The 21,648-nt window shown below is 40.7% G+C and overlaps 1 protein-coding gene across 6 annotated transcripts in view; it reads right to left on the bottom strand.

The window, feature by feature from the left end:
• Positions 1-1,147: 1,147 nt before the first annotated feature.
• Positions 1,148-21,648, bottom strand: part of LOC126457129 (L-gulonolactone oxidase-like) — a 60,438-nt gene continuing 39,937 nt past the window's right edge. For 2 of the 6 annotated variants that reach the window (XR_007585435.1, XM_050093190.1), the window contains 2 exons: positions 14,358-14,428; positions 1,569-2,566 (listed from right to left, as the gene is read on the bottom strand). The gene's annotated coding sequence lies outside the window, so the exon portion shown is untranslated. Of the gene's footprint in view, positions 1,481-1,568; positions 2,567-14,357; positions 14,429-21,648 lie in introns of those variants that run through there. The other 4 variants (XM_050093188.1, XM_050093192.1, XM_050093189.1 and 1 more) reach the window with 4 other exon arrangements.

Below are 21,648 nucleotides of genomic sequence, written 5' to 3' on the forward strand. Positions count from 1 at the left end.
AACAATCAGGACTGTGCTCTGTGAGATGCGGTGTTGCGGATCTGTCAGATGTTTGAAAAGGTTAAGAAAACATTACTGCCAGTTGTATATTTATTAATTACAAGAACACAGTAGTCTTCCCCAGGACACTCGTAGCTTTGGTGTGCTGCTGGAGTGCATGTCAGGAGAGAGGATGCAGAAGCATGCATGCCTCACAGTATCGGAGCAGCAGCAGTGGCTCACATAGCAGACTGCTATGTCATGGGTGGACGATGACCCTGCACCGCCAACACAGCCAGCATGGGCCAGTAGTCTGCAGCTCTGCTAAACAGTCGCCAGATCACTCTTGTTAACATCAAAGCTGAACGCCGAGGAGAGGCATCCTCCAGAGCCACTTAGAGTGCATGTATCTATGCAGAGGAACGTTGCAGCCCCCCTTTAGGAGAGAGAGGCTGGCAGCATCAGCGTCCAACGAATGGCAGCAGTGGCTCACCTCCACAATGTCGGATGACGATATGCTCGTAGGCCCTGTTAATTAGGCTTCCAGAATGCCGGCTGGATGGAGACAGTCACAGCACCAAATCAGTCTTGGCTGGGTTGTAGGTGCTGCAGCTCACAGCAGCTATGGCCCTCCAACAGGACTAGGTGCACCACGGAAGTTCGAAGGCAACTAGACAAGAAGAGGGTCAACCAACATAAGCCTCATGACAGGGCTGCTGCAACTGAGTAGAAATCCATCATAACAGAAGTAGTATTTATGATGGGTGCACTTGTGTGCTCTGATACGGTGAGGCAGCAATGACATCATGTGTCCTGGTTTACTCATTTGGACAGCTCTCTTGGACACTTCAGGATTTGTCAGCTTTGGCTTTCAGATGCTCTTTTCTAATGTCTCTGTAACTGAATAGTTAATCTTATGATAGATCTGAGATTTCTTGTGACACCTTGTGCAGTCACCAGTATAAGAGCATTCTTCTGTCGCCATGATGTCATTGCTAGCATTTGCTTGTTTGAGGACTCAGCCAGTTCGGAGTGTTGCTATAGCTTCTGCATTCACTGCAACTCAATCTGCATTTCTCTCTTATTCTGTACATGTTATGGACGTTTAACAGGTTGAAGGTAGGAGGATACTTTAAAAAGCTATGTTACAAAAAATGCCAAATTTCAATAAGGCTTGTGTAAAAGATGCTTTATTAGTAACAATGCAGCTTTGAATGTAATAAACAAAAATGAATAAATGGTCACTTAGGTTACAGCTGAATAAAACACAAATGTTGAGAACTTTGCAACCACACAGTAAGCAAACCGTTACATTTGCTCTTGCATAGAATAGAAATGATATTTACACATTGTACAAGAATGATTTAGTACACAAACTTGATTTGACATTCAATAAGACACTTGATTGTGGCTAAGTGTCTTTTAGATCAACTTCAAACTGTATGTGTCCATCTGAAGCAACTGTAGCTTCTGCCCACCTTCTTCTTTAAAATGTATTCTCCTAAAAATTTATATGCATTTTCATAAAACATTTCAACAAAAACATGCCAACTTGACATACAAATTTACAAATTGAAAAAACATTAAATTATATGTATTTACTCTTGTTCTTTCCCTACTACAATCTCTTAAAAAGAAAAGAGGAGATAGAGAATGGCCTATGAGTGTGATGTCATGTGCCTGCTTTTTGCAGCACTGCAACCTGGCATATTACTATCACTAGTGTCTGCAGCTGATATCAATATCACCCCCCCCCCCCCACCCCCTCTCTCTCCCCTTTAAGGAAGAAGCATTAGAAGGTGTTTGAGTACCTCACTCTTAGCGTAGCCCTTTTACGATAGGTAGAGAGTCAAAACAGTGGCCTTTTATGGGAATCAAATTGATCACTCTTCTTGTTTTCTATGTACATGTTCAATAATTGCAAATAGTTGAAGCAGTCACAGAGGAAGAACAGTGTGTGTTATAATTAACATTTACATTTTCCCTGTCATCAATCAGGAAATAATTTCTACTGAAACTATTTTGATCAAACAGTGTAAGATGTTTTGCATGATATCTACCCGAAAAGTTTCACTTGTGCTGGCACTTTAATTCATCCACATTAATCCAAAAGACATTAATACTCTACAAATAAGTAAGTCACTTATGGATTTTTCGTTACCTTTTTCTTCTTTCGAAATGAGAAAATGAAGAAGGAACAGTAATCTAGTAGACCAGTTGCTTAAAATGAGCACTCTTACAGTTCTTTACATGGTTCACCATCTTCAGAACACACTTTTCATTTATGTTTGGTTACTGTGGGTAAATTACTTATGTGCTGTTTTTCCTACATTGTTTGTGGAGCACAAAAAGGGGGCTCTGATGCAGGATTGTACCCACTGCTGAGAACCTTCAGATCCAGAGGTGTTATCTGAGGCATCAGAGCAGAAGTAGCATTTGCAATCAAACATCTCAGCTGAGGGACAATAGCAAAGAATACCATGGACATTTTCCATAAACACATGGAGCACAGATGTTTGTACTTATGTCTATTGCTTGGACTTATAGAGCTGCAATTAACATTATAGTGGGTGACTTCAACATGGAGCTGAAACAAGTTATAAACTGTACAGGTGATTCAAGTAATGTTATGTTCTTTATATAGTGCAAAAGATACTATCTCTAAGTTCTTTAAACTGAGTCTCCTATATAAAAATAAGAAGTTGTTAAACTCATATCAGACACATTGCATGAACATTACATCTCAGGTTGTGAGAATTAGCATAGTATTCACTCCAAAACATATCTTTCACTCTGTAGCACAGGATGCACATTTAGGACATCCTTGTAAGTTAAACTGTGTGCCGGACTGAGACTTGAACTGGGAACCTTGCTTTCTCATGGGCAGTGCTTTACCCAGTTATTCTATCCACGCACAACTCACAGAAAGTCCTCAAACCTTAACTTCTGTCAATATGTCTCTCGTACTTTGAAGCTTTCCTGCCTGTCATATTCCACTGGAATTCCTGGAGAAAATGATACTGCATAACTGTCTGAGTCACAGCTGAGGGAAGGGTCCAGAGACTCCCCCCCCCCCTCCCCCTCTAAATCATCTAAGTAAAATAGAACATGACATAGTTGCTGTATAGTGAAACTGAAAGATATATTGATTTTCAATCATATGACGAAAAATGGGATATGCACTATTGATAGTCAACAAGGCCATCAACAGATTTCAGTTCTTGAAATATTAATAGCACTATTGGCTATTGTGCATCCCTACTTTAGCCAAGATAAACTACTGTACACTGTTAGCGTTATTTGAGCTCAGTTGCTGTTTTGTTAATGAGTTCAGTTCTCACTTGCAATTGAATTTAATGTAAGTGCTGCTGTTTGTTGTTTTTGTGCTATGTTAGTTTCTAATTTTGGGTATGTTTGTAACATGAAAAAAAGAAAAACTGAGTTTGAATCATCCATTCGCATTATGATAAGTTAAAAATATGTGCACACTACTATAAAAGTGTAATTATCTATCAACAGCTGTTAATTGTTAGCACTGGAGTTATTTGGATGGAAGAACTTTGGGGTTGCCATTTTTTAGTATTTCATAATGCTGCAGATTGGTAAACAATATGACAAATAACATTATATTAAAATCAGTGCATAAACATTAAACAGCATTTGCCTGCATCACCGAAAAATCACACTGATCAACAAAAATGTCACTCAAACATTGATGGTTGCATTTCTTTGAAAAATTTACTCAAAATTCTATGATTAGTGGTCTAAATGCCAACATATTGCCCCTGGTGACCTGGATGGTACTCAGTTATAAACACCTGTTCAAGTACAAACGACGGCGGAGGAAGTTGTGGAGAGCGGAAGGGATTTGTGATGATAGCATCTTCTATAGCTCGTTCATTTCTAAATGATTTTATCAGCGGGCTGCTTCAATTTATCCAAGGCGAATGCGCCAAACATCCCCTCCCCCCTTTTTGTCCAGAATCTATTTACACTCTTGTAATGCTATAATACCTGAAGCCACGAATGCCATGTGTAAGTAAATGTAAAAACATGCGTGCATTCAACACTATTGAATGAGCAGACATGCACAACTAAAGGAAAAACATACAATATGAGGATTCCTTCTTTTGTAGTGATGCATTTTATTTTATTTTAAAACAGTGTGCAACCAGTTTTTCCAAATTCTCCACCACCGGGGTAGCTCTGTGTTTTGAGCCACTTAGCTAGCAATATCTGGATTTTGGGGGGGGAGGGGGGGGGGGCAGGTGTTTGAATCTCTCTGGCAGCAACCTTGAAATTGGGTCTCTGTGGTTTCCCATTTTTAATACAGCAGAAGCCAAGGTTGGTCCCTTACTATAGCCCACAGACAATTCCTTCCGAATTCCTTTCTTTCATGACAGATTCCAATTCCCTTAAAGATACAGCCCCTCTACTTAAATGAAAAGAGCTGCATCAAAGGCAAGCATACTAGCTCTTCAGAGACTCCCAGCACTAAAAGTCACACCATAAATAAATAATACTCCAAATTCTCCTCATTTATGCCGATACATTTATCTGTCGGGACATTCTTTAATGCAGAAAACTATCTTTCTACATTTCAAGAAATGAGGAAATTAGGGGAAGTGTAAAGTTGAAGAATTCCAGATCCTTTGTATTTTCTCCACTAAAAATTGTTCTAGCTTCTCTGTTGAAAACAATGTCACATCTGTTTGTTCCAACAACCCTGTCGTTTAATAATCAGTGTCCCACAAATTCTCATTTGTTCATTCCTAAACACTTCCTCAGCTCAAATCCCGTTTGAAAGGAGGCGTAAAACGACCTTCAAAGGAGATTAGTGCATGACTTCTTCTTAGTGGTTTGCCAAAATACAGCATTCCTAAACCACAAGATTATAATTGTATCTGCTTGGTGAATCGTCCGAGATCATTGTCCAACAAAATGGTTTATCGTTCTTTATGGAAATTCCATATTTTATGGAGCAAAAGTGAGAAAATCCACTATATCATGCACAATAGTGTAATATTGTGCACTAAAGGCAGAGAAAAGTGATATTTTACGCTTTAATCCTGTGAATTAATCACTTTTCTCTGCCTTTAGTGCACAATATTACACTATTGTGCATGATATAGTGGATTTTCTCACTTTTGCTCCATAAATTCACAGGATTAAAGCGTAAAATATCTCATATTAAGTATAACAAATCAAAATAAGCAATATGCATGAATTTACTTCTTTTAGGGCTAAAATATGCACAAGAAAACACTGATGCTGCCTATTCCAATAACATTCCCCCAAACCCACTCCCTCCCCCCTATAGCCCTACCCCTCTCATACTTTTCACACTCCACAAAAGGTCTTCTGCATATATTGCAGGACTAACCCTCCTAGAAGAAATGTTATTGCAGGCATTTGGATTAGCCACAACCTAACAGGTGTTTCCAAAATGAATCTTTAACTCTGTAAAGAAATGTGTGTTTTTTTGAAACATCCTGGCAGATTAAAATGTGTGCCAGACCAAGACTGAAGACAGAAACTTGTATTTCACAGGAACTGCTCTTACTGGATGGCTATGCAGCCAAAGCTCATAACCCACCTTCATCACTTCACTTCTGCCAGTATCCATCTCTTAATTTCTACATGTACCTAAATCATTTCTCCCAGAGTGCTTCAACATCATCATCATCACCACCACTACCATCATGTAGAGGTGTGTGTAGCTTAATTAGGAATGCATTAGTAATTCCTCTTCACCACTGACTAAAACTTAAGTGCAAACTCATGTGTCATCAAACTATGCAGCATAAAAAAGCTGTGCCTCCACAAGATATGCAGACATAAATTTGTGTAGCGTGCAAAGCGAAGTGAAAATTTTAAAATCAAATACAAGATTAGTTCTGTAGTCACAGCCACAACAGCTACCCATACCACAGTGTCACATGCTACGCTTGTAATAGGCCTGGTCATATAGCTGCTAGTTCGTCCATCACCTCGGTGCGGCAACATACTTCACAGCATTAGACAAGCACAAACGGCTGCAAACAAAACAAGACAACTGGAACCTATTGGCTGAAATGGATTTCTAAGTGGATAATGGAGCATCCCGGTCCACAATCTACATATTCATATATCAACTCATCTTAAGAGACCACCAAATGACTTGCAGAACTGTAAAATAACTGTACTTGCTGTAAAAACAAAACCATAGTTTAAGAAAGCTACAAAGACGAAGGGAGACCAACAACATTTTTCGTAGTTCTTTCGCTAGTAGCATCTAACATTTATGTGTTGGACACTTTTACTGCACTTGTTTTACAGAAACTATATTTCAATTCATGTTACTTTCTACAGTATTCCATTTAGTGACTTGGATTCACTAAAATGGAGGCATCACACTGATAAGCTGATTAATCTGAATTTAATTGGAGATTGCATTTCTATGAAGCTTAATGTAATTTTTTAAACAAAGGAAATTCTAGTTTTTTTAGTTTTTCCAAGATAGCCCAATGCCAGTTTCCATGAAGGAAGTAATTTCAGATGTACTTAATCAGTTACAGAGCTCAGATGTAGAATAATCACCATGGCAGAGCATAAGTAATCATGGTAGACTACCATCACTGCTGCCTATGAACCCCAGTCAGCCAATGTCTGCACCACTAACTCTCAGTAACACACGATATCACAGCCAAAAAGATTTCTCACCTCAGTCCCTAGCAAATAAGTACTATCTTTGTCCACACCATGGGCCCACACCACTGAAATTTTGTCATGGCTTTCAAGATAATTTGATTATATTAATCAAGAATTTATCAAGACAATTTTCACTTCTCTTGTAACATTTCATCTCTTATTCAATTCTTTTTTCTCTCCCTATCTCCACAAATTCAAGTCTGACAAGGACTGCCTTTGAACACAACGTTCTGTTTTTGGGATCAGGAGTAACCCATGGAAACAGAAGCAGCTCATAAGACTTTTGATACTGTGTTGCACTTGTATGTGATTTTGACATTTTTGAGATTTCAACATCCCCAAAGCAAAACATTATTTTAAAAAAATTGCTGGTGCGAGTTTGTTCAAAGCCATACTACTGTTTTGCCCCATTCATTCTCTTTTCAATTACTGTTGGGTATACAATACTATCAACTGTGGTTATCAAGCTTGCATTGTTTTACTTGACGGTCTGCACAGTTAAGCGATATTACACAACACACCTAATGTGTGCAAGTCAGGTGTAGACGGCCTGCCACATAGCAGCAAATTGGGTGAAGCTACGATTTGAGCAGACGGTTTATCCACTGGGGAAAAATAGGAACATTTCTATTCTGCCACGAATCTGCACATGTATAGTGGAAGAAGAGTATGCACACATATGCAAAACACAGCATTTCGAGCAGGCTTTCTGCTTGTTATTGCTTTCATGTGTGTTTGGCAGATGAGAAATAGATGAGGTCTTGAGGACTCTTTGGCTATTGCGCAAAATATTCTACACATTCTTCATTGAGCAATTTTTTATTAATACAGTAATAAAACAAATGAGTATTCTCTTTTTTTGTTGTTGTTGACAAGAGCTGTTCATATAATGATAGCTCCTTATTGTAAAAACGGAACGAAACAAAGAATTATAAGCTTGCTTACAGAGGCATACAGCAAGGAAAGGTGTCTATGTGGTCCACTAGATATGCTGTACCATAATACAGAAAGTCTACACATGATTAATTTTGAGTTTATGTTTTACATAAATGTGCATCTAATTTTACTTTAGATGTGTATGTATCGCCTTAATTGGTGAAAGGACCACATTTATTTGATTTGATTGCATCTTTTGTATTACTTCAGCATGCCAAGAATGGCAGTGTTGTGAGAATAGCCACAAGTCAGAGCAGCTGTGCCAGCTACGACCAGATAGGGCTGTAAACGTCGTTTTGCATCTTCGCAGTCGCACTGTTATGAAACAGTGTCCCTCATTACTCTGTCACTTGTGCACATCCCGTCATGTACCATTGACAAGCCACATCCATTCTGATGAAGTTCCTACACTCCTGTTGATCTTTGAACTTTAACTCCTCTGTCAACTGGAGGGTATATGCCCTACCTTCACCCATTCTTTCCAGCGCGTGTCGAACCCAATTCCTGCACCTGGCATTATGTTGTTGTTCTGTAATTCACGCAACGAGTACAGCAACCACTATGATAGTAAATGCTGCATAGATAACTACATTCTCCGTGTCTTAAATGCTGTGATAATCATTCACTTATATCAATATGACATAAAGTGAACACAGTGTACGTAATTCTGCATAATCATAATGTAATTTCATTATAGCTGCACAAGATAAGAGTAACTGCTTAATAAATACAAAGTTAGATCTTTGAAAAGTTTCAACATGAGTAAATAGCAACTTTACAAGAATATCAGCTTTCACACTCAATGACGCAACTGATATAAATAAGCCTGTGGTTCCGAATGTGTTTGCTTGGGGTGCTGGTGCAGACTTGTATTTGTTAGGTGTGTCATGTAATATGGGCTTTACAGACTTTCTTTAATTATGTTGCAAAGGAGCTCTCTACCTCCATTCAATTGCTTAAAAGTGAAAGTACTACCAAGCACACAAAGGCATTTGAAGGAAAGTGTTTATTTTATTTTATTTTAGCCCCTGTACTTCATTCCGCTCGGAACTACTGCACAGCAACGTGCTCCAACAGTGTATGGCATTGTAGTAAATAGCCATTACTGAGTTAACAGTCACTTGTTTCAACTTGATCCGTGCAGGTGCGTGAGCTGAGAAATGATGAATGAAGAAGCTACTTCTGACCCATCCATTTCTATTAAGACATCAACACAGGGTGAAGCGAGAAAAATTATTATAAATGCTGCACAGTGTTGCGAACGTAAGAAAATGCAAACAGGAGAGTATATTAAAAGAAAGGTGAATAATTACTTTATACTGTTTGGCCACTTTAAGTTGACGGCTGGCGTGGTGGCTGTTGGGAACAGCCTTGACCCCGCATTAGGACTGCCGAGGATAGAGGAGTGGTGAGGGGAAGGCAGCGTCGACTGCTTGCGGCAGTGCTGATACCATTACTCGCATTTTGTGCTTAACACTAAATCAGCGGTGGCACTCGCGAAAATATTTCCCCTTAAATGAGACCTGAAATGGATTGTAAACCACTCACTATGCTGACATATCCATGGACGGGAGTTTTACCCACAACTTATGTATTATTTATTTATCAAAAATTATGAAAAATGAAAGTTGATGAACGTAAAACTTACAACACTTTGAACTGTCAGTCAAAAACTGATTTTTGGAATCTGTTCTGCAGATGGCATTAATGAAACACATTCCAGCAGTAATGTTAACAAAGTACAAATGACTCTGCCAAAACAATTGTCAAAATCATATATCTAATTCGAGGCCATCATCATCGTCGCTGCAAGTTAGTGAAAACAGTTTCTTGCATGAAACATCCAGGTAGATTAAAACTATATGCCAGACCAGGTTCAAGGTTCTGGGTCACCTGTCCAGCACACAATATTAACCTGCCAGGAAGTTTGAAATCAGTGCCCATTCTCCTGCAGGATGAAAATTCATTCTAGTTTTTTTGCATCTTGCTGCAAGTACTTGACAAATTTTCAGTTCTTGTAAGTTTTTTTGTCAAACTTGTAGAGGTTGTGTGTGTTCAGTACTAGTGCGAATATACTAGTGTCCACAAGGAGAATAGCACAAAGCCAGATGGACCAAAACAAATGTGCTTTTGGGACCCTTAAAAACCACCAGCCAAGCAAGTGTGAAATGAGTTTACCAGTGAATTTGGCTCACCAGAAGGGAAAGTACACTGACAGTATAGGTGTATTTAATTTTTTGCTGTTTTTAATGTTACTACCAATACTATCAACATAAATGCATTATGTTTGTAATAAAAGTAATCAATATTGCTTGCAAAAATCGAACAGTAATTAAAAGGCAGTCTTTTGGTGGGACAGCTCACCACATTTTTGTTTCCTTCTATCGAGTATTTCATTATACAATAGACAAGAGAAGTTTGAACATTTCTTTCTTCCTCTTTCTTTATTTTTGCATTTTGTCAAAATTTTTATTCATTAATAATAATAATAATAATAATGCAACAAGAGTGGTGACAGTTCTTGTTTTTAAGCATGATAGGATTTCTGCAAGTTCTTGAAGCAAGTTTCTGAAATTAACTTGCCCCAGCGACTTGAAGAAGTAAACTTGAGTAAGTTTTGTTCTAATGAAAACACCTTAGCAAGTGCTTACAAAAGTTACTTGCTAGTGGACACAAGTCTTCCAATGCGTTCAGTAATATTTCATGTCTATCTGTGGGCAGATTGATGTTGGCAGCACTTGGAGACAAATGAATATCTCTCAGCTAGTACTGATTTTCTATGCTTCTGGCAACACTAGCAAAATCGTCACCTTATTGTGGCCAAACAGTAATAATAATTGTATAAATGCTGCAAAGCAAGACACAATTACAAATGTCTAAAATGCCATTCACCTTCTCCTATTTGAATAATTGTGTTACAACAGCCATAATTTAATTTAATAACTACTCAATGTTATTGCCACTCTGCTCAAAGAAATGGCCAAGCAAGCATTCACAAGCTACAGATTTATCAATGGAATACTGCAGATTACCCCACGGTAAAACTGACGGCTAGCTTTAACTTGTTCATTCATAAGATTATGCCATTCTGTCAGCGTCAAGCACTCTTCCAGCCCCATAGATCTGTTTGATACATATCGGTAGAAGTCATTACTCTCCGTGATTATGACATCTTGTTTTTGACTGCTGCCAACTACTACAATTTAACAGTTAATACAACAGTTGTTACAAAAGGCTTAACGTAATTTCGGACATTGCACTAAGCTGAATATAAACGTCTCTATAAAACGCTTTAACAAAACTTATTACTTCTGTGTTTTTCTACCATAGTAGCTCATCTATACTTTATTCCAGACTTCAAAGCAATGAATTCACCCATCTCTCCCCACCTCTCACACGGTAGCACCAATCAGCTTCCTCAGATCCCCATTCCATGCAACAGATCGATGATTATAAATCAGTTACAAATCATTGTGTAAACACTGGATCACCAATGGGTATTATGTGTATAACACATAGATTGCTATTTGAACTATCGCAGATGGTTTAAACTGATAACATATCCATTTGGGTATGGTACCATAAATTTTTTTTAACAAATCAAAGTTTTTAAATAAAATAATTTTGAAAATTCCCATCTTCTGACAGGTTTTCATGATTTCCTGGTTCACTGAACTCCTGCTTTAATACTAATACAATGTTCAGGCAGTGACATTACACTTCAGCTTTGCATATGAGCATGAGACTATAACTGTCATTATTTTTGGAAGTTTATGATGGTGCATGCTCTAACATATGGTTGCTGTGGTTGAACACACCTTCCATTTCCTCAAACTAGTCTTTCCTCTTATACTAGGTGTACAAGAGTCTTCAAATAAATGCTGGAAACCATTTTTTGATAGGTCCTTCAAAATTGCCTCCACAGCCTTCACCGCTGCTTCTGATGATTGATAATGCCGTCCATGAAGGCATTTCTTCGTGTTAGGAAATAGAAAAAAGTCACATGGCGCTAAATCAGGACTATGGGGAGGGTGAGGGATGCACTTCATGTTGATTTTTGCATTATATTCAGCAACAACATTGGCAATATGCTGCCGTGCATTATCATGGTGCAGCATCCAGCCTGCTTCACAGAAATGCGATCTTTTGTGCCTGATATGGACTTGAAATGTTTTCAGGACATCCCTGTAGTGTTGTCCAGTTACTGATGTGTGTGCAGGTACAACATGCTGACAAACCATTCCCCGAATATCAAAGAATGAGATGACCATAACTTCCCCAGCAGAAGTAACGACTTTTGCTTTTTTGGTGATGAAGGAGATCTCCACACTGAGCTTTGCTGTTTGCTCTCAGGATCAAAATGATGTAACCAAGTTTCATCAGCAGTGATTACATTTGAAAGAAACTCCAAATCTTCCTCTAACATCAACTTTAACTGCATGCAGACCTGCTTGCAAATGTCCTTTCGTTCGGGAATCAACAGTCTTGGAACCCATCGCACACAAAGACGTGTCATGTGTAATTTTTCTGTCACCAACATGTGGGTGGCACCCTATGAAATGTTCAGTATTTCAGAAAATGATCTTAAGGTAATTCGTCAAATCTCTCTCACAATGACCGCAGCAGTGTTGATGTTTTCTTCTGTAAGAGCAGTAACTGGAGCACTGGGTCCACCTTCCTTTGAAATCGATTGTCTCCCCTCTTTAAATATTTTAAACCACCTTCAAGCTGTGCTGTAGGGAAGAAAAGACTCTCCACAGGCCTCCTGTAACATTTTATAGGTCTCAGCTGAAGATTTGTTGAGCCAAAAGCAGAATTTCAAAGCCGCATATTATTCCTCGCGTGTTACCTTCATTGCAATGGTAGGTGATACTGAACATGTCTGACCTTGCCTGCCTCTCCCAGGCGGGAACCAGGAGTCCCAACAATGAAATACTATGACACATTTGTTGCATATTAGGCTAAATGAATATCATAAGAATAAATTTTAGTGTGAAAAATTATGACCATTCTTTATTGAGCAGCCCTCATGGAAGTATGCAACCGGAATTTGGTTGCAATAATTACACATCTGTTGTTTGAAACTGATAAATAATATTTTATTTAAAATAATCTCCATTGCTATTTATACATTTCTCCCATTGCAAAAAAACATTTCTTCTTTTGAAGAAAACCAGACAGAGAGCCACTTTCACTTTCATATATTTTCATATGAATTGAAGCATTGTTCAGCGAGTGTGTGTCCCTGTGATGTGAACAGATGATAATAGGATGGAGTAAGTCTGAAGAATAAGTCGCATGCCTAGTATTTCCCAACTGTACACCTCGATCGTTTCCCTGACCCATTTTGCTGTGTGTGATGGGGCGTTATCATGGAGCATATGACATTGTGTTGCTTTTTTCATATTCCAGTAGTTTTTCATGTACTGCCCAATTTAAATCGATCATTTGCTGTTGGCAGCAATCAGTGTTAACAGTTTCACCAGCTTTTAGCAGCTCATGATAGAGGACACCCTTCTGATCCCACCAAACACAGAGCACTGTCTTTCTTCCAAAGCGATTTGGTCTCACAGCGGAGATCGATGGTTTGCCTGTATTTACCCATGACTTACAATGCTTAGGATTCTCAAAATATATCCACTTTTCATCACCTGTCACTATTCAAAGGAGAAATGACTTTCTTTTGTATCTGGCAAGCAGCATTTCACAAGTGGTCTTTCGATTTGCTTGCTTTTTACTATTCAGTTCATGCAGAACACATTTTCTCACTTTCTGCACCTTTCCCATAGCTTTCAACTGAAGAGAAATGGCTTTCTGCATCACATTCAATTGTTCCACGAGTTCCTGTTGAGTTTGAGTATCATCTTCATCCAATAATGCTCACAATTCATTGTCTTCAAGCTTTTTCGGTGGTTTCCTGCTTTCTTCGTTTCTCAGATCAAAATCGCCCCTTTTAAATTTTTTGAAACACTGTGTTTTCCCAAGAGCATGTTCGTCGAAAGCTTTGACAAGCATTCAATGTGATTCCCCAGCAGTTTTCTTCAAATTATAACAGAAAACCAATGCTGTCTGCTAATCGTAGTTCATAGACATAAAACTCAACATGCTTACGGGTTTTAAACAGATACCAATGTACTGAACTTGGGTTACTGTGTGCTGACATTCGTCATCAGCCATTACAGGAATAAGATGGTGCTACAGGCACGGTCTCACAGAGCCTACACTGATAGCTAGCACCATCTATAGGGAAATTCCAGTTTCATACATCTACACCTGGTAAATTATGTGGTAGAAATTGTATACAACACATAGATATCATTTAATACACAAAGAAGTATATACACAGGAAACAAGATGTCATAAAACTAGTGACAGACTAGAAACGTGGAGCAATCTTCAGCTTGTCAAGCAGAAACTGTAAACCAAAGTTAACTTTGTGCTTCCTCGGCCCAATGACGGCAAAAGACTGACTATTTTTTTGCTTTTCTGTTGTCATAATCTGTTACGTTACTTAATCTGTTAAATACAATCATTTAATTAAACTTTAATGTAGTCTGATCTTTTAATTTAGGGCATTAATTTCCAATTTTTAATTACATGCAAGTACTTGCAGATACCATACTTATACTAAATCCACAATGAACCATTATCCTCAATAGTGAAATAACCAGCCATACTGTTGCCAGGCCCACAAATTCCAGCGCCTTAAATGCCTATTAATCTAATTAATCTACAAAATTAATTCTACTTACTGGTTCAATCTCCTTGCTTTCGAAAAGTTCTTCACTTTTCAAATAGATCTAGTGTAACTTTCTTATGGTTCCTACAATAAAGAAGATGCGAGGGGTAAGTGAGGTACAGTAAGTGAGGTACAAAAAACTATTTTCATGTAGGAGATGAATAAAATGAGTGAAATGTATAACTAACAACAATTTTTTACGAAAAATGAAAATTTTATTCACTACAGATTAGAAGAAAGAGTATGGCTTAAAATATACAGCAAATAACAATATAAGCCTTCATTCTTTCAGAACTATGAGAGTAAATTATTGAATAATGACACAAAAAGGATTAAATTACCCTTTTAGCTGTGTTGATACAATATTACTATACTTCGCAGTTTTAATTTCCCTTTTCTTCCTCTTCTTCTTCTTTGATTTTTCCTACTAGAGGTTAGTCATTTTCTTCTTCCAGTAGTCTTGGTTACTTCAGTCATAAACTGTTAACCCCTTCTCATCCATCGCTTGATCATTATATAACTTTCATGAGAAATGTGTCTGACCCCTGCAGTTCTCCTCAGGGCCCACATCACTACCATCTTGGGCCACATGTCATGGCTAATTCTTTTAAAATTCTGAAACAACTGAAGACTTCCCTTCTCCAGTCTGTTCGTTATGGACTCTTGTCACTTACATTTTTTCCCCATATTTTAGATATTTTGATCTCATTTATGTGGGCAACCTGCAGGCAACCTCTCATAAAATTTAATTGCATTATTCCAACCTTGTCACTCCTTTTATTTCGTAAAAGGCCACATTTTTGGCTATAAGTAACTATACTCTCAATAATACTACAGAATATGCTTTTTTTGGTCTGTTGAGTAATACCATTGTTCAAATGAGTCCATGTAGGGACTTCATCACTCAGTTACCCATCACTACTTTGGTCTGCAATATCTTTGTCACAGGTGCTGTTGTTGCATATAACAAAACCTAAATATTTAATTTTTCAATTTTATAATTCTTTCATCTTCAAGAACTAAATTGATTCCTTGTTCACAAAAGACATATGTACTTGGTCTTATCAAAATTAATTTTTTGACCCCAAGCAGGAATAACTGCCATTTAGGAAACTGTAGATTGCTACTTACTGTAAAGATAACATGCTAAGTTGCAGACAGGCACAAGTAATAGACACACATTAGCTTTCGGCCACAATCTTCATCGGAAAAAGAGAAACACATGCCATTCATTCAGACAAGCAAGCACACCTCACGCACACGACCGCCGAACTCCGGCTGCTCAGGCTCAAGTTGCCTGAGTAGGTGGTCAGGTGTGCCTCAGCTGTGCTTGCTTGTGTGAATGAATGGTGTGTGTTGCTCTTTTTCTGATGAAGGCTGTGTCTGAAAGCTTACGTGTCTCTTTTAATAGTATCTGTCTGCAACTTGGCGTGTTATCTTTACAATAATTAGCAATCTATCTTTTCCTACATTGTTGTTAATTTTTAGACTCCACCTTGCGTATTCCTTCTGCAATTTATCCAGTATCTGTTCCATTTCTTATCTGCGGTTCGCAAAAATTATTTGGTAATCTGCAAAAAGTAATGAATGCATTCTTTCCTGTCCAATTCACATATCCATCCCTGAACAATTTTTATATCATGGCTGAAGCTCTTGGTGTATGTATGTTAAAAAATAATTAGGATAGACTGCAACATTACTTAAGGCCTTTGGTGGTTTTAAAGTTTTCTTATTCTGTTTCTCTTTTCCTTCTGTCTCTTTGTACTTCTTATAACTATAGTAATCCATTTACCCTGTACTTTCAGTTTCTTCATGCCAGGTGTAATTTCAGTTCTTGGGATAGTCATATGCTTTTTACAAATCTACAAAACTCACATCCATTGCCCTGTTACTAGCTCTGTTCTGTTCAACTACTAATGTAAGTGTGTGAATGTATCCAAACATCAGCCACCAGCCCTAAAGCCACTTTGTTCCTCAGAGAACTTTCTTATATTCTGTTCAGTCTTTTCCTTATGGATACTAGAGTACAGTTTTGCTAAGGCTATTTCACTAATTCCCATTAATTCCCCTGTAATATGAGCAAGACTTCTTGTCCCCCATTTTTGATAGATGTTACTAATAAAACCCGTTCCACTCTCTATGTATATCCTCCTCTTGTTCAACTTTGTTAGAAACTATACACAAATATTCTACTGTCTTTTCGCTTCCATATTTCAAGAGTTTAGTTCTAATATTTCACTTTTTAATGTCAAAAAAGGGATCAGTCAGACATAACTTGTGTAATCTATTCACATGTAGTCATTTTGCTTCTTAAGTTCCTTTTGTAGAAAAACTTAACACTTTAATCTTTGTATTCTGAAGCCTAAGCATTGTCACCAAACCAGTTTGTTTGATTTTCTGTTTCCTTCTTCCCTACTTGGCAGTTCCAATATCTAAGTGTTCTCTTCAGATCTTCAAAAAATTCATTCCTGGAGTTAGTATCTGCCTCTCCAAGAGGATGCAAATAAATGGCTCACATAAACACAAGTCACTGAGTTGTTAATTAGCATAGGTTCATCAAACCTCACAGAGCTCAGGTTGTTTACCTCGGTAGCTTCGCACAGTCTCCATGGTGTCCAGCAGAACCAACATCACCAATATGCAGCATGCCTATCATGGCAGACAATGTTTTACTCAGGCTATTACTCCCTTACATCACATCACGTGCCCACTCAGTACCAATCATGGCAGACAATGCTTTACTCAGGCTATTACTTCCTTACATCACATCACGTGCCCACTCAGTACCACATTTACAATCTTCTACTGGAGACTACTTACGTCACCACCAGACAATGCTGTGACCAGTTACATCTCCGGGCTTCATGCCAGCCACAACAGCTGCTCACTAAATGGAGTCATCATCCTCACCGTCAGCACCTGTTACTGACTCTAAACCAGACCACTGTCCACTGTTCATGGTGCCATGTCCTATCGCCGACACTAAGCCAGACTTCTGTCCATCGCTCCCAGGTGGCATGTCTTGCTGCATGTTACGCCACATGCAGCCAATGTCATCAAGCTATGCCTCCGACACATGCCAATGCCCAAGGTCCCAGAAGTATGGTCATCTTCAAGGATACACTCAGTGTTCCAGGTTGAATCCTACTGTCAATTGACCCCAGCTCCTCCTGCTCTACCGCCTACCACAACTCATGGACTTTATTGTGTAAGCGCATTTCAGGCAATGTCTCAGAGGGACATTTCTGTTTGTACTTTGGCTGTGGGAAATTCGAGCATGGAAACTGTATTTGAGGTTCTGTTCTTATATCTATAATAAACACTCCTGCCAGTCACTCCACTCAGCTAACAGCAACGATAAATGTCTTGTGTGGGTTCTCAGTGCATTGCTGTTCTCCATGACCACCATGGATTCTGCTTTCTCCAACACTGGGAATAACTGTGGATCTCACAGCAGGAGCTGCTACAGATGTTGTGCAGGTGGACTGTGGATTTTCATGCCACTTTAGTGTCGAGTGAGGCACTTATGGAGAGCCTCTTCCTCCGCTGCCCCCCCCCCCCCCCCCACCTGGCCTTGTTCTGCAACACCTTCCACTGCAGTGCCTCTGGCTCAGGCTGCTCCTGCTCTGCTGGTGCCCTCGTCACTGCCCAGCACAATGCTGGCTTTTACTCCAATGGCCAGCCAGCCCCTGGGACATGCATTGTCAGCCAGCGCATTGCTGGCTTGCACACTGCCGGCCGGCCTGCACATCCCTATGCCACTGACTTGCCTCTACTGGCCCCCCATGTGGCCATCCCTCATGTCTCTGGCCCAGGCATTTCTCCTCATTCCTGCATCACGTGCCCAACTGGCTCCTGCGTCACAGTTCCCGCCGATTCCTGCATCTCGAACCCTGCCGGTTTTTGCTCCAGCAACACCTATTCTGGCAATGCCAGTTTATCCGCCATCTGCTCTGACCATGGTCAGCCCTCTTACCAAGGATGGTGGTGCCCAACAGGATGTGGACAACGAGGCCACTCTTCACATGCATTTCCATGTTTCCGGATGTCTCTTCCTTTGTTTTGCTGGAACAAAGTTTCGTTCTTTTTCAACTGTCTGTGTGTTTTTCAACCACGTCGACACTGCTTTTTGCACCAGTGTTCACTTCTTTTTTGATAGGCATTCCTTTACATTTCATATTTCCTCTCAGTGTTGCACATTCTTGGCACTGTTCTCTCCTCCAAGAAACTTGGGTGGTCCATTTCTATGTTCTTTCTATATGCATTCCCTTCCGTGTTGTTGTCATACTGCAACTTTCACATATTTGTCTGTGCCTTCAGACTCTGGTTCTTTTGTTGTGTCCTCTCCCTCTGTGGACCTTTCATTGACACCCAGACCACAATGACCGCTGTCAATGGTGCCTTCTCTGTGGCTGTCCCTCTCTGTGATGACGCCTCCCCCGATGCTGCCACAGTTGTCCCTCTGATGACTGCTCCTCTCCTCAACAACACTGCGCCTCCATCTGTGCTGCCACGCCGTTTCTCTCACAGCCAGCCCTCTCTTTGATGACACCATCATTGCTTCTGCTGGCGCTGCAACAGCCGGCCAAGTCACAGCCAGCCCTGCTCTTGGCATAACTCCTATGATTGCCAAGCCTGTCAGCGAAAACATCATCCTAGTCATTGGTCTTCTGGTCCCTCGTCCTATCGATAACAGTGCCAGTCTTCTTGTCAGTCCTGTCATCACTGGCCCTGTTCCAGTCAGCCATCCTGCTATCACCAGCCCTGGCAATGCTGATGCCAGTTGTCTTGTCAGTGTGTCAGGACTGGCCCTGCCACAGCTGGCCCAGTAGCTGCCTCTGCTGCTCCTGAAGCCATCGGAGTCATCCCCACTGGCGTCAATGTGACCGATCCTGTTCTTACTGTTCAGCACTGCGACGACCGCCTGCAAGGTCACCAGCCCTCTCATTGCTGGCCCTGTTATGACCAGCCCTATCTCCGCAGACACCAGCCCTTCCGCTGTCAACATGGTTGCCACTTGCTGTATTACAGCTGGCCTTATAGCCACCACCACAACTTCATTGCCACAGTCCCCACCACAGCAGCAGACAGCTCTGCTGCCTTTACCACTGCCACTGCTGACCCTGCAGCCAGTCTCAGCATACCCGTCAAATCACTCATTAGTCAGGTGCCATAGGCTTCATCTCACAACCGGTTTCCTGTGCCTCCTGGATCCAATGCGCGTGCTCGCTTCAGGGGCTTTCTCCTTCCATTCCGTGCTGCTCCCTCCTTTGGATGCATTGACCACGGGTAGCTCTTGTCTGTCCCTGTGATCTGGTTCTGGCATTATGGAAATTTTGCTACAAATCTTGAGCAGTGCCAGGCCTATGCCCTGTCACCCCCCCCCCCCCTCCCCTGCCTGGCAACCACGCAGTCTCTCATTACGCTAATCTTGTTCATCTCTAGTTTTTACAGGTCCCTGTTTGAGGTGGCCTCTTGTCCGCAGGATCAGATGTCTCACCAGCCTAGCAGCATTGTCACCTCCTAACTGGCTGCCATTGATCAAACGACACTCTCATTGACTGCCGACACCTGCCCTGACATCATCGGCTTCCCAATCCCAGATTGCCTGCTCCCGACAACAGCCACTTCGCCTTTGATCTGGCTGAGTCATGTCTTTTGGGGGGGTCGGATATGGTATCCATTTGGAACTTCATTGTTCCATGTCTCACGTGAGTATGGTGGGCTGCCGCCTCTGCAGGAGAATGCAAACACAAGTTACCATGCTGTTTACAAGCATATCGTAGCCATACAGCACCACATTAATTTTGCTCTGCTAGAGACTACTTAGGTCACCACCTGACTGTGGCACAATGAGTTACGTCTCTGCGCTTCATGCAGACCACAACAGCAGCTCACTAAACAGGGTTATCGCACTCGTCATGACAACCTGTCACTGACACTATGCAGGACTGCCATCAAGCCTTCCCAGGTGCCATGTCTCGCCACACATCATCACATTAGCAGCCTCCAACACATGCCAATGCCCAATGTCCCAAAAGTACCGTCATTCTCAAGGATACATTCTGAGTTCCAGGTTGGGTCCTACCATCGATAATCCTCAGTTCCTCCCTGTTCACTGCCTACAACAAATCTTGGACTTCATCATGTAGATGCATCTCAGGCAGACATTTCTGTCGGTAGTTCAGTTGCATGGACATTCGCCCATGACTCTGTATTTGAGTTGTGTTCTTACAGGGTGTTTCAAAAATGACCGGTATATTTGAAACGGCAATAAAAACTAAACGAGCAGCGATAGAAATACACCGTTTGTTGCAATATGCTTGGGACAACAGTACATTTTCAGGCAGACAAACTTTCGAAATTACAGTAGTTACAATTTTCAACAACAGGTGGCACTGCAAGTGATGTGAAAGATATAGAAGACAACGCAGTCTGTGGGTGCGCCATTCTGTACGTCGTCTTTCTGCTGTAAGCGTGTGCCGTTCACAACGTGCAAGTGTGCTGTAGACAACATGGTTTATTCCTTAGAACAGAGGATTTTTCTGGTGTTGGAATTCCACCGCCTAGAACACAGTGTTGTTGCAACAAGACGAAGTTTTCAACAGAGGTTTAATGTAACCAAAGGACCGAAAAGCGATACAATAAAGGATCTGTTTGAAAAATTTCAACGGACTGGGAACATGACGGATGAACGTGCTGGAAAGGTAGGGCGACCGCGAACGGCAACCACAGAGGGCAACGCGCAGCTAGTGCAGCAGGTGATCCAACAGCGGCCTCGGGTTTCCGTTCGCCATGTTGCAGCTGCGGTCCAAATGACGCCAACGTCCACGTATCGTCTCATGCGCCAGAGTTTACACCTCTATCCATACAAAATTCAAACGCGGCAACCCCTCAGCGCCGCTACCATTGCTGCACGAGAGACATTCGCTAACGATATAGTGCACAGGATTGATGACGGCAATATGCATGTGGGCAGCATTTCGTTTACTGATGAAGCTTATTTTTACCTGGACGGCTTTGTCAATAAACAGAACTGGCGCATATGGGGAACCGAAAAGCCCCATGTTGCAGTCCCATCGTCCCTGCATCCTCAAAAAGTACTGGTCTGGGCCGCCACTTCTTCCAAAGGAATCATTGGCCCATTTTTCAGATCCGAAACGATTACTGCATCACGCTATCTGGACATTCTTCGTGAATTTGTGGCGGTACAAACTGCCTTAGACAACACTGCGAACACCTCGTGGTTTATGCAAGATGGTGCCCGGCCACATCGCACGGCCGACGTCTTTAATTTCCTGAAT

Source organism: Schistocerca serialis, chromosome 2 (genome assembly GCF_023864345.2).
Source record: "Schistocerca serialis cubense isolate TAMUIC-IGC-003099 chromosome 2, iqSchSeri2.2, whole genome shotgun sequence".
Lineage (NCBI taxonomy): Eukaryota > Metazoa > Arthropoda > Insecta > Orthoptera > Acrididae > Schistocerca > Schistocerca serialis.